The sequence below is a fragment of the Myiozetetes cayanensis genome, unplaced genomic scaffold, assembly GCF_022539395.1.
Source record: "Myiozetetes cayanensis isolate MyiCay16 unplaced genomic scaffold, myiCay2020 scf1, whole genome shotgun sequence".
Taxonomy (NCBI): domain Eukaryota; kingdom Metazoa; phylum Chordata; class Aves; order Passeriformes; family Tyrannidae; genus Myiozetetes; species Myiozetetes cayanensis.
Window position 1 is genome coordinate 41,618,738 of NW_026086604.1, and position 11,956 is coordinate 41,630,693.

Consider the following 11,956-nt stretch of genomic DNA (forward strand, 5'->3'; position numbering starts at 1 on the left):
GCCATTCCCTTCCCTTCTTGTGCTGGCAAAATCAATGAAAAAGTCTTCCTTAGCACCAAGTTCAGGTGTGTTTGTGGTGGGGAACCTGGTACCTCTCCAAGCTGTGGTGATCTGAAACTGTGAAATTGTCAAAAGGTGAGCCCAGGAGACCCTGTGCTCTTTTTGAGTGCTACTGTAATACCCTTTGAACATCTTCTTAACTGCTTTTGGAGGTGTCCAAGGCAATACCTGTATTTACAGAAGGGCCCTCCAGGAATGTGCTGCAGAGCAGACACCAAATATATTAGCTTTTACAAGCTCTCCACCATTGCACACACAATACCCTTGGGAATTATGAGGGATGCTTATCCAAAACCCCACACAGCTTCCTTGAGCTGCCAAAAGCCTCTGTGGCAGAAGGAAAGCTGTTCTCTGTACCAGACCTGCATTATAGTTTGTATGAGTCCATGTGGGAAGTAGAGATCCCAAGTAGCAAATTCTGTCTCATGAAAAACCAAACAAATCAGACACATCCTGGTAACGGCCCACCACCTGCCTTGTCACACATTCATTTTTACAGCAGAAAATCAAAAGTCAAAGAGCAAGACTCAGAGTAAAACTTTGTGGTATTAAATCAAGAGAAGGCAGTAACCATCCTGGCATCTCTGGCTGCCATATGAAAGCAAACACTTGCCCTTGCTTAACACTACTATCCTGAATATAGGATGTCAGTATTGGAGATTAGGTTGGTATGTCAGCATAGAGGATGTTCTAACACAGGAAGGCAGGGTGGGAGAGTGACAGCAGGTGATCAGGGACAATCTGCCCTAGTGAATGAGCATTAAGGGCTGAGGGAGAAGCATGAACTTGGTAGGGGTGGGAGAGAAAGGAGTTTGAAGAAATACTGATTGAGGTCAAGAAGATTTCTCTTTTAAAAGGAGAGAGATAGAGGAACATTAAACAGGTAATGAGAAAGTAAATGGAGGAAAGCTACTGCACAGTACAGCTGCATGATAATCAGGAGAGGTTATAGATGTATTCACTAGCTATTTGCACTGATCAGCCCAGGGACTTGGATCATGATGGTATCTGAACATACAACAGTAAAAGGAGATTTCCCAGGTGATTGTGGGCAGGATCCAAAATGAACTACCTGCAGCTCTGTGGCCGAGTTGCAAGGCAACACTGCAGTATCCCAAATAAAATACCCAGAAGTAAAAAGGCACACTCTGGACTCTATCTGCCTCCATTCCCTGGGAAGCTGAGGGAATGCATTTAAAGAGGACAATCATGTGAAATCACATTCTGTAGAGCTCTTCTTCTTATGGACAAATAACTTCCATTGAAATCAGTAGGACTCTCTCACAAGGGGTCTGAAATGGAAACCTTTAAAATAAGTAGGAGCATATATATATATGCTTTGTTCCCTATTATTTCTGAGTTAAGAAAACAAGATCTCTTCAGGTCTGGAGAGAAGTGATATTTGTATTTCCACTAATTTTAACAACTGCATCCATTTCTTTAGTGTTTAAAAAAAAAAAAAACCCAACCCAAAACTTGTAAGCTGTATTTCATAAATACTACCTTTTGGATCATTCAGGTCTAAGACAGACTTGTTCATGCTGCTGTTTCTATAAGAAGCCTCCCAATGTTTTCATGTGAAAGTAGGCTGCCCTAGAATATGTGTCTGCATCCTCTCATCTGCACCATCATACTACAGCAGAGCCTGGCAAATTAAATTATCTGAGTGTCCTGTTTTCTCCCAGAGAGAGAAGAAATTTGTTTGCCTCTTGCCCTGGGCTTTTTCATGTTGTTCAGAAAGCTCCTATGCACCAGCATGGTCTGGGTGAGAGTGCTGGGAAGGCAGGCCAGCTGCCAGGAAAGCTGCCTCCAGCTCTGCTGCTCTCATTCCTGAGCTGTCAGCCCTGCTCTTCCAGAGCAGCAGAGCTGTTGGGGGCAGTTGGAGCCAAACCACTGTGCTGCCCTCTTGTAATTACAGCACATCCAGCATGCAGGCTGTTAGAAATACATTATTAGACGAGTGCTGCTGATGTGGCTTTTCCTGCTTGTGTGTAACACTGCTCTGCTTTAAACCTGAGCATTTCTGAAGCATTGGCAGCGGCTTAGCTGTATCAGTCACTGCTGCTGTTAGTGGTGCAGGTGGAAGGGTGGGAAACAGCCTGAAGCTGATCCAGAAGAGGGCCTGCATTGATAGAGTGCTTTTCCTGTCTATGTGATGTGGGAATTGTCAGGATGCCAAGAATTCTGCTCCTTTTGAACATCTTCTAGCAAAAGAGACTTCTGCTTTCTGTTCCAGTTGAAATGCTTCCACTGGTTTCTCTTGGTTCAACCTGAAAAATAGGCTTTAGATCACAGCCTTTGAGCAACTGATTTTCTGGGTGTGTTACTGATCTCTGGGGCCATAGTTTACCTGCAGAAACCCCATGAAGGTTCCAGCGAAATGTCATCTGTGAAAGGTGAACTTGACCTGAAAACAGATCTCAGCTTCAAATATCAGAATAAACTGAAATGGTTTAACTTCCTCGACATATATCCTGTCTTTTTGATGGTCAAGAAAAAGCTGTGCAGGAGGCACTAGCCAGAGCCTTCTGAACCCTTAGAATCTTTCTCAATTCTCCACCTACTGCCCTTTAGCAGACCTGTGTCCACCTGATGCCGCCTGCCCACGCCCCTGACATGACTACAGTTACACCAGCCCACAGTTCAAACTGGGAATACCTGTATTTTCACAGCAATGCCTCACATCAGGCACTGGGTACAGATTAGCATGAATCCAATAGTGGCCTCACGCCTCCTGGAGATTGTCCAGGACTGAAAACTCCTCATATGATTACTTAAACACACTTCACAGTTGCTTTGCATTATTGTAACACAGACTACCATGACCAGACTGGAGAATCTGCTTCATATACTGTACAAAGACCAAACCCACAACATTTCTATTCACAGTCCACTGTGTGGGATTAGGTCTCACACATAAAATCAGGCTGAAAATATTTCTGGTTAATACAATTACAGTTCAAAGAATATTAAACTTTTTTTTTCTTGCATTGCTTTAGACAAAAAAACCAATCCATCTAGAAAAATGATATGCCCTGCCTTGAAGAAGGGAATCACTGATTAACTTTTAGCATATATAAACCCCTGCCAGTTTCTGATAAGAGTCACCATGCTTCACACAGAAATCACTGCTGAAAATCAGAAGACCAAATTACTTTCCCATGTAGAGGTAATAAGTGCATTTCATGATGGGCAGTAAAGCCTGTTAGGACATTTCTGGTTCTGGGAATTTGCAGGCTAAGGAATTAGCAGAGGCATAAAATGAAGGCTCTTGGAGGATAAAAAACTCGAGTTACTTTTGCCAGTACGCAACGTGATGGACTCAGCAGCCTCTTTACTGGAGCCTGTTTTTAAGTGGGATTGGATTCCCAATGGGTTAGAGCTGCTTTCCCTGCTCCAGTTTGATCAATTGGCTTGGAGGGTGAGTATTTTTTTCAAAAAGAGAAATTTGCATTTAGATGGTGCAGGTCAGTGCAGCTGCTTCAATCCTGACATCCAGTATAGCAGGCTGGGGCTGTGCAGGATGGCAGGGACGTACCAAAGACCGCTCTGTGTCCTACTCTACACTTCCTCTCACTGGAAAAAGTTAGTCGGGGTTTCTTTCCTAACCTGGGACAGACACGACTGACCAAGTGACCAAGCCTTTGTCCAAGAAAGCTGTATAGGGTGGCATTGCCTCTCCTCTGCACTGAGCACAGGCCAGGGATACTACAGAGATGCTAGTATCTCCTGTAGCTTGTTGCAGGGGCAGTATTTAACTTCTAGTTTTATTTCAGGCCAGATGCTGAGAAGTCTTGTGGGCAGAACCCAAATGGATCCCTTCACCCTCAGGGGGTTTATCCCCAGGCTCCAGGCTTGTCGGTAAACTTAATAGACTGCCAACCCTATGAAATCAATGGGGCAGCTTAGGGGTGAATGCATATGACAACTATGGATGAGTGCACAGGTTCGCAGGATCTCGGTCTTCTTTTTAAGCCCTTTCTTTCCACTTGCTGTTCTACTAGAAGTCTTGTGTGGGGCAGGCTGCTTTTCCTTACGCTGTTCAGATGAGAGCCCTGAGATACGCCTGGGTATGGGAGTGCTGTGACTTCAAGTCAGCTCTGTGCAAACACAGGGACTGTTTAGCTTTCCATAGAGTGCTGGCATCTCTGTCCTTTGCACAACCATTGTTGTTCACCTTCTTAGGAAGCAGTGCTCTCCTTTAATTTCTGGCCTTTACCAGGGAAACCACTGATCTAACTGGAAGCTCAGATTTATCAGGTACTGATCAGATGCACATTCACTGAAGACAAGGGTCTTTTGATCAATCGCACTGGGAATTCTACCTGGAAGTCAATACTTGTATGATCTCTGAAGGCAAGGATTTTCACTGAGTTTTATCATGAAGTATAAACAGCCTTTGACTATAATTGTTTTACTAATTTTCAGTCATGTCTTTTCTGTACAATATTTCTAAGTAAGGATAGGTTATTAAGATCAGATTCTGGCAATGATTATGCTGCTGGTTACTTTCTTGCTTACAGCATGTAGCCTTTTTTCTCTTCCCTCCTCAAAGGTATTTAGTTCTAATAGAGATCCTTTTGTACTGAAACAGTAAATTATTCTGTCATCTGTTTTTCTCTTATTAATGTTGTTAATTCTCTTCAGGCATATTTTTCTCTTTTTGCTTGGTGCCTTAACACTTCATTCTGTAATTTGCTTGCAGAGTTATTGCAAACTAGAATTTTAATCTCTGAGTTGAGAAATAGAAATCCAACTTCCTGAAAGTAAAAAATGAGGGATTTTATAGTTTATTTGATATTATTTAGAGCTAATAAACTCAAGAGACTGGAGAATACTTATAGTTCTTAAAATTAGGCTATAAATTTTCTTCATTGAGTTAGAAGAAGTGTAATAGAGGTTTACTTGATTTTCAGTGCATTTTTGTAATGCCCACCATGTACGTTAAAATGCAGCCAAACATAAGTTACATGCCCAGAGCAAAGGAATAGGGATCATGACTACAGAATGGACAGTCACATCCTAGGAAACAGCAGCATGCAAGAAGATATAGGGGTTCTAAGAAACAGACAAGGTATCAGGAGCTCCCAGTGTCCTGCCTTGGTGATGGGCACTGTGTATGAACTGCCAACCTATAAGGAGAAGGGAGCTTACCACTAAATGGGGCAGTGGGGTCACTATTACTGAAATAGTACAGGTCATTCCTCTGCCGGTGCTTTAAAGAAAAAAATGCAGGAAACAAACAGGAAAAGTTCAGAACTGAAAAGGACAAAGGTGTAGTATGGAAAAATGACTTGAAAGCTGGAGGAAATGCCTTGTAGTGACAGACTTTGAGAACTCCATCTGCTTGGTTTAGCAAAGAGAAGACTAAGAAGTGACTTTGTATCATTGCAAAGTACCTTAGCAGAGCGAAGCTCAAGTCTAAAAGGTTTTAACCCACCTGAGAAGGCAGGAGAAGGAAGGAGGCTGACAGAACAAGGGAAGCCAAAGACAGGGAAAGCCAAACCCAGATATGTTTTTAATGTTGCAGAAAATTGTTGGAAGAAAGAGCTGAGGGGCATAGTTGATTGTTCATCTTTTTGTGTCTTCAGTTTTGTCTAGAAGACAAAGTTCAGTTAACCATCAGCAATCTTGTGCAATACAACCTCACAGGACAGCAGTCCATGTCCTCTGTCCTACCAGGGTTTAGTCTACGCAACCACACTTCTGATGCTAAACTTTATGCTACAAAGGTTTGAGGTCTCTTTTGTAATGTCCTACTGACTGAAGCAGCGATGACAGGCAAATTTTTTTCTCCTTCTGTGCTTTTTCTGCTTTTCCACTTCTAAAATAGTGGATAATGTCACAAGGTTCAAGTCTCAATGTTTGGCACTAGTGTGGTTTGACATCCTTGGACAAATAGTTGAAGCATTAAAAAGATAAAAGGGTACTTCTGCCTTGGATAAAAGGCTGAAGTATTTAAAATTTCATATTTGCTCTAGTATAAATCTTCATGTGTTTCCAGCTGTCATGGAGCAGAAGAAAATCAAGACTGAAATATTTGCTTTCTGAAGTCTTAACCTGAACACCAGCAGGTTACTGCTCATGGGAAGAAGAGGTACTCGAATCTATCTGTATGTCAAGCAATTATTTTAATCCATAAGAGTAATCATAGGAGTGGGGTAAGCTACCATTGAAACTTGCTCTCACTTTCTATTCCTAGGGAATACAGTTGTTTTACAAAGTCCTCTTTAAAAAAGTTTATGTAGCACCTTCGTTCTGTAACTATTGTGTGAGACTATTTTTTCTCAGAGAATTGTGAATGTGAGATCTCTCATCTGAGAATTGCCACAACAGACACTTGAGGTGCTCTGGAAGTGTAACCCATGCCAGATTTGTTACTGAATTGTTCTTGGCTGCTTACTCTGGTCTCAAACGGTGGTCTCATTCGAGTCCTAGCTAACTGAAGAGCCAAGAGCTATGAAACCATTTTCCATTTCATTCTGATGATTTATTATTGAGAGGGAATATTGCACAGTGAGAGGTGAAATCATGACTACAATTCATGGGTGGGCATTTATTGCTTTTGGTTTATTGCAGGTAGGAGTTCTCGCCTACACTCCAAATCAAGCATGCAGAGACTGTGGCATAGTAGGATACTGCTTGTAGAAAATGCTATTGCTTTTGAGTTCCTGTAAAAGGTTTCTCTGATAAGAGATGCCCTAAAAAAGAGTGCTACTGGGCTATTATATGAAAAGAAGCTTGTTCTGGAGTCATCCTTGGCAGGCTGTAGGTTGTGATATTTTCTAGGTTTTTTTAAACCAGAATTATGTGCATGCAGTCAGTGACTTTGCTAGTGAGCCAGGTGATTTTCCTGGGCTTCACAAGCACAAGGTGGTCAGGTGCCCTGCAGAACATCTTTTTTTTTTTTCCTTACTTTTTTCCTGTGCACATTGGTTTTAAGACAACTCAGGAAGGGGCAAAGCCACATAAAATTTCTCCTTGTCTTTACACATCTGGTTTAAAACTTTGTAGATATAGTTATGTGTGTTTAAAAGTTTCTTTAATCACCACCTGGAACCTTCAGGCTGGGGATATCAGTGATGGCTTGGGCTGGTACTGGCTTTGTGAGGAGGAATTTTCTCTGACATGTTAGTCTGTGAACACCAGAAAAGAGCTAGGTCCAGTAGATATGCATTGCACAGTACCTTGCAGTAGTTTAAAAACCTAGTGCAAAGGAAAATCTCAGCTCCTTATTTGTTTAATTAGTTTAATTTCACTTGCTTCATAAAATTTAGTCCTTATAGTTTTAGTGCAGGTAAGTATTGCATTAGTTCAGGTGCCTCAGTGAAGTGTTTCTTAATGGCCCAGATTTATCTCAGCAGATAGCTGGAGGTGTTTGCAACTTGCTGAGCAAACTGCTTGTGTTTTGTGTGTGCATGAGACTTCCGTGCAGCATAATGACAGTCCTGTAATGAGCATGAGGCAAAGGACAGCTGGTGAAAAACATATGGTTGAGGCCATTTAAACAAGCAAGAGTTTCCTGGTAAGGCCTTCAATACTTGTTGGCCATTAGGTGTGGAAGCTGGATTTTTTTATTAGGTCCCTAATCTTGTTTTATTGAATTAGGAAGACTAGAAAGTTGTTATTAAATTTTTTTAAACTATTTAATGACATTTCAAAAATTCAAATTAATCACATTTTAAACCTCCAAGGCTCACAGTCTCAGTGTTCTGCTTCATCTTTATTTTTCTAGTCACACAGAACAGTTGGTCCAAGGTTCCCAAGGGGACCTCGGACATGTAAGCATTTTCAAAACAGATATGAATACAGTAACTAAAAAATAAGTTGAGAATTGGAATGCTCTGGATGCTAGTTGTAGCTCTGATGGATTAATAGAAGAACTAGAGAGTTTACTTCTGTTATGCTTCAGTCTTTCAATAACCCCAATTTCCCTGCCTGTAAAATGAGCATTTATCTACCTCTCAGGCTGCTATAGAAATGAAAGTCCAGACTTTGAGAGGGGAACAGGGACATTTGTAGAGCATGTTATATTTTACAGGCAGCATCCTCCCCCCACCACCATTTCATGAAACAGGAAACACTTTGGTATCACTAATACCCAGTAGGGCCCAGTGATTTCAACTCCAAAAAACTTTGAATAATGAAGTGCCATTTGCTATGTGAACATAAACTGTGACTGGGGAAGGTCTGATCTATAAACAGCCTTGACTCTCCCCTCTCTTACCCTTACAAAACTGCCACGTGTTGTTCAAGCTTGTTGCATTTCATGATGAGGAGCAAAAGCAGCTATGCAGCATGAGGTGAACCTCCATAGCCAGTGGTACTTTTTTAGCTTCTGCTCACCTAATACAGCTTTCAGCAAGTTGCCCTCTTCTGCTATGTGGAGCTTCCTGGTGATTTTGTAGGTATATGTAACATTCATGGGAGCGTGTTAGCAGTTGAAACCATATTACCAGTATTTTTATGAATTTAATTTGTAGTTTGACCGTGACAAATGCATGTTTTCCTCCCTTCAGAGTAGAAAAACTAAGCCACCACCCACCAAAGAGCAGTGACAAACTTGACGGGGGACAGTTTCATAGAACTGCAGAATAGTGAATTTACTTCTCACTTGTTCACTGGAACTAGGTAGATTTTGTTGTACAATCGGTACTGATGGGAATGTTGCCCAAGTTTGAAGCTTTTTCTTTCAAACAGAGGCTGTTCTTTCCTTTAGGTAGAAAATACTCAGCACGGTCTCTCAGGCCACCTCACCTCTGGGCTGGGAGGTAGCAGTATCTGCTTCTCAAGCTGATCTAGTGTAGCCCAGCCTGGCTTTTCTATATGGCATTTCTTCTATCTTGTGCAAGCTGCTGGGACACTTAAAATAGTAAATATGAGGTTCTGAGAGGAAAAAAACATTAAGGAGAACGCTATTTCCACAGCTGACAAACATGAGGCTCTCATTACGTGCTCCATCTCCTTCTCTACTCCACATCCACAAGCACACAGAAAGAAAGGGAGAAAAGTGGGGGGAAAAAAGACGCCACTAAGATCACGAAAAACATCTGCGCTCAGACGTGTTATGCATGTGCATGCCAACTTTTTGTATACAATAACACACTTGGAGGAAAGATTTTAGGAAACGTGCAGCCACTGGCAGTGAGGGCCTGAAAAACATTCGTGATAACTAGTTTTTATTTAGTGCATTCTTTGGGGTTTGTGAATGCATCTAACCAAGACAACCACCCTTTTGCCATGCTCTCTTAAAAGCCAGCACTGAAACAAGATTCAGATCGTGACTGAGGCGTTGCATTTTTTTTAACAAGACACAAGTCCCTTTTCCACACTGGAAGTTATCTGCTTTAGGGGACAGTTGTGAAATCCTGCTGTAACTCTTCTCTCCCTTTTAATTTTCAGGAAACATGGAAGTAAAGCCTGCTGGACAAGGCCAATGCTGTGCCCCCAGTGTGGAGCATCCTCATCTATAAAAGTAGCTAACTTTGTACTTTATGACTTCATCACTTAAAACAAGCAACCTAGTTTTTAAACTGATTTACACTTGGGTGTAAAATCAAACCATGTTGATTTCACATAGGTGTTTACTGACAGTCCTAGGGCCAAATAGTGCAGAAAACCCTACTTTTCAGTATGAAAAAAAACAAAGTAAATTACAAAACCCACAAAAAGCTAAAAGTATTAAAGGATTAATATAGGAAATGCTCCACCAAATTTTGACTGTTATGACCAGCTTTTTCAAAATTATTCTTTCAAGCAGGTAGAAGACCTTTAAACCTTATTTTTCTACATGAACATGTGGTCCCTGCTGCCTGTGTGAAATGCACAGGGGTAAGACAACTCATTACTGAGTCAGGATCATTTACTAGCTGCAAAGTGAAATAATTAGTTAACTTTCGGCATTGTTCTAAATAAAACAGATGTACCTTTGCACTGAAAATACCAATATTTTCATCATTAAAAGTAGGTTTCAGGAAAAGTGTTTCACATTATTTATGCTAATTCACAGGAGAGCTAAAATTCTTGAATCACAGGTTTTCAATATCTAGCTTGTATTACATATATACATGTATATGACTGGGTTCTCAGTCCAGGGTTTCTCAGTACAAGAGAGACATGGAGCTCCTGGAGCAGGTCCAGTGGAGAACTACAAAATTGATCAAGGGACTGGAGCATCTCTCTTATGAGGAAAGGCTGAGGGAGCTGGGCCTGTTCAGCCTTGAGAAGAAGTGACTGAGAGGGGACCTTATCATTGTCTAGTAGTATCTAAAGTGGGGGTGCCAAGAAGTTGGAGCCAGGTTCTTCTCGGTGGTGCCTGTAACAGGAAAGAGGCAACAAGCAGAAATTGATGCACAGGAAGTTCCACCAGAATATGAGGAAGAACTTTCCTGTGTGGGTGACTGAGCACTGGAACAGATTGTCCAGAGAGGTTGTGGAGTCTCCCTCGCTGGAAATATCAGAGAACCATCTGGATACAATCCTGTGCAGAGTGCTCTAGGATTACACTGCTTGAGCAGGAGTTGGACGAGGTGACCCAATGTGATCCCTTCCAACCTGAGCCATTCTGTGATTCTGTGTGACTCCTGTGCATATCAGCAGCAGTTGGACTCGATGATCTTAAAGGTCTTTTCCAACCTACAGGATTCTATGATTCTATAACAAAACCGATTTGTGGTGCAGGGAAGAATAAACATTGCCTATTTGCAGCACTTCAACATTTAGGCCTTTACCTCTGATTTTGCTTTATTGTGGAATAGCAGATTCTGTGCAACCAGGAACAAGCATTTTTGCTGGAAAAACAGGAGCTGTGTCCTTTAACTAGTCCCCTTTTTCAGAAGCATAATAATAACAAGAAAAAAAAAATCACAAAATCTCTAAGTTTGTTTCCATCAAAAATAGCATTCTTTCTTCATCACAGTTACCTTGATGAGTTCAGATGGCAGCAAGTCTACAAAAACAGAGGTCTAGTCACAGCAAATATAGACCATAAGAAACTCAAGTGAGCACTAAAGATATGGGTAGGATTTTAAAATTGATCACTTAGGCAAAAAAAAATTGCTATTGATTTTGAATGGGATTTACACCTGTAAGTAATTTATAGAGAGATTTTGAACATCTATTTAAGTAGGTAAACATCTAACAGGATTAGAAAAACACAGGGAGGTTATAGGCTTAGGGCTCTTTGGCAAATTTAGTGGCTAGCATCTAGCTGTCCTCTCATCTAGTCCAACCCTCTTCCAGGCCCAGGACTTACCCGATGAGACAAAGTTGGGGCACTCATGTAAAGGAACCCAAAAGAAAGAAGAACAAGGGTCAAGGTAAGCAGAAGAAAGGAAGGACCTATGAGGTATCCACTCCATCCTCCTTATTATACATACTGAAATAATTTTTTTTTATGCAGAAATGAAGGACAGTGACATGAAGGGCAAAATATTTTCTTTTTATCATTACTTTTAGGGGTACATGATTTCCTTAGAATACTTTGCTTTTAAGTGTACATTCCTACCATCTTCAAATACAATCAGTTATGTCTCAATTTATTGTGTAAAATAAGATTTAATTCTAGGTAAAACATACATTTTTAAATCCACCTATAAAACTTTATATTGTAAAGTTAAAATTTATTTGTACCTGAGCTTCAAATTAAGGTTTAGCAGGCTTCTGTCATCTGCCCTACAATGCTTACATAAGAAAAATACTCTTTCCAATTCTATATTTGACACTGTGCATAAATTCCACAGCACTTTACAAGTGTGACAGAAGTAAGCTTTGAAAACAGAGCATGAGTCCTTTTTCTAACACAAGACTCCCAAAGTATACACTCATATTTCTTACTAAAGTGCTAGTTTGCAAAACCCTCCTAAAACACTGGATATATATTAATATCCAATTTTTC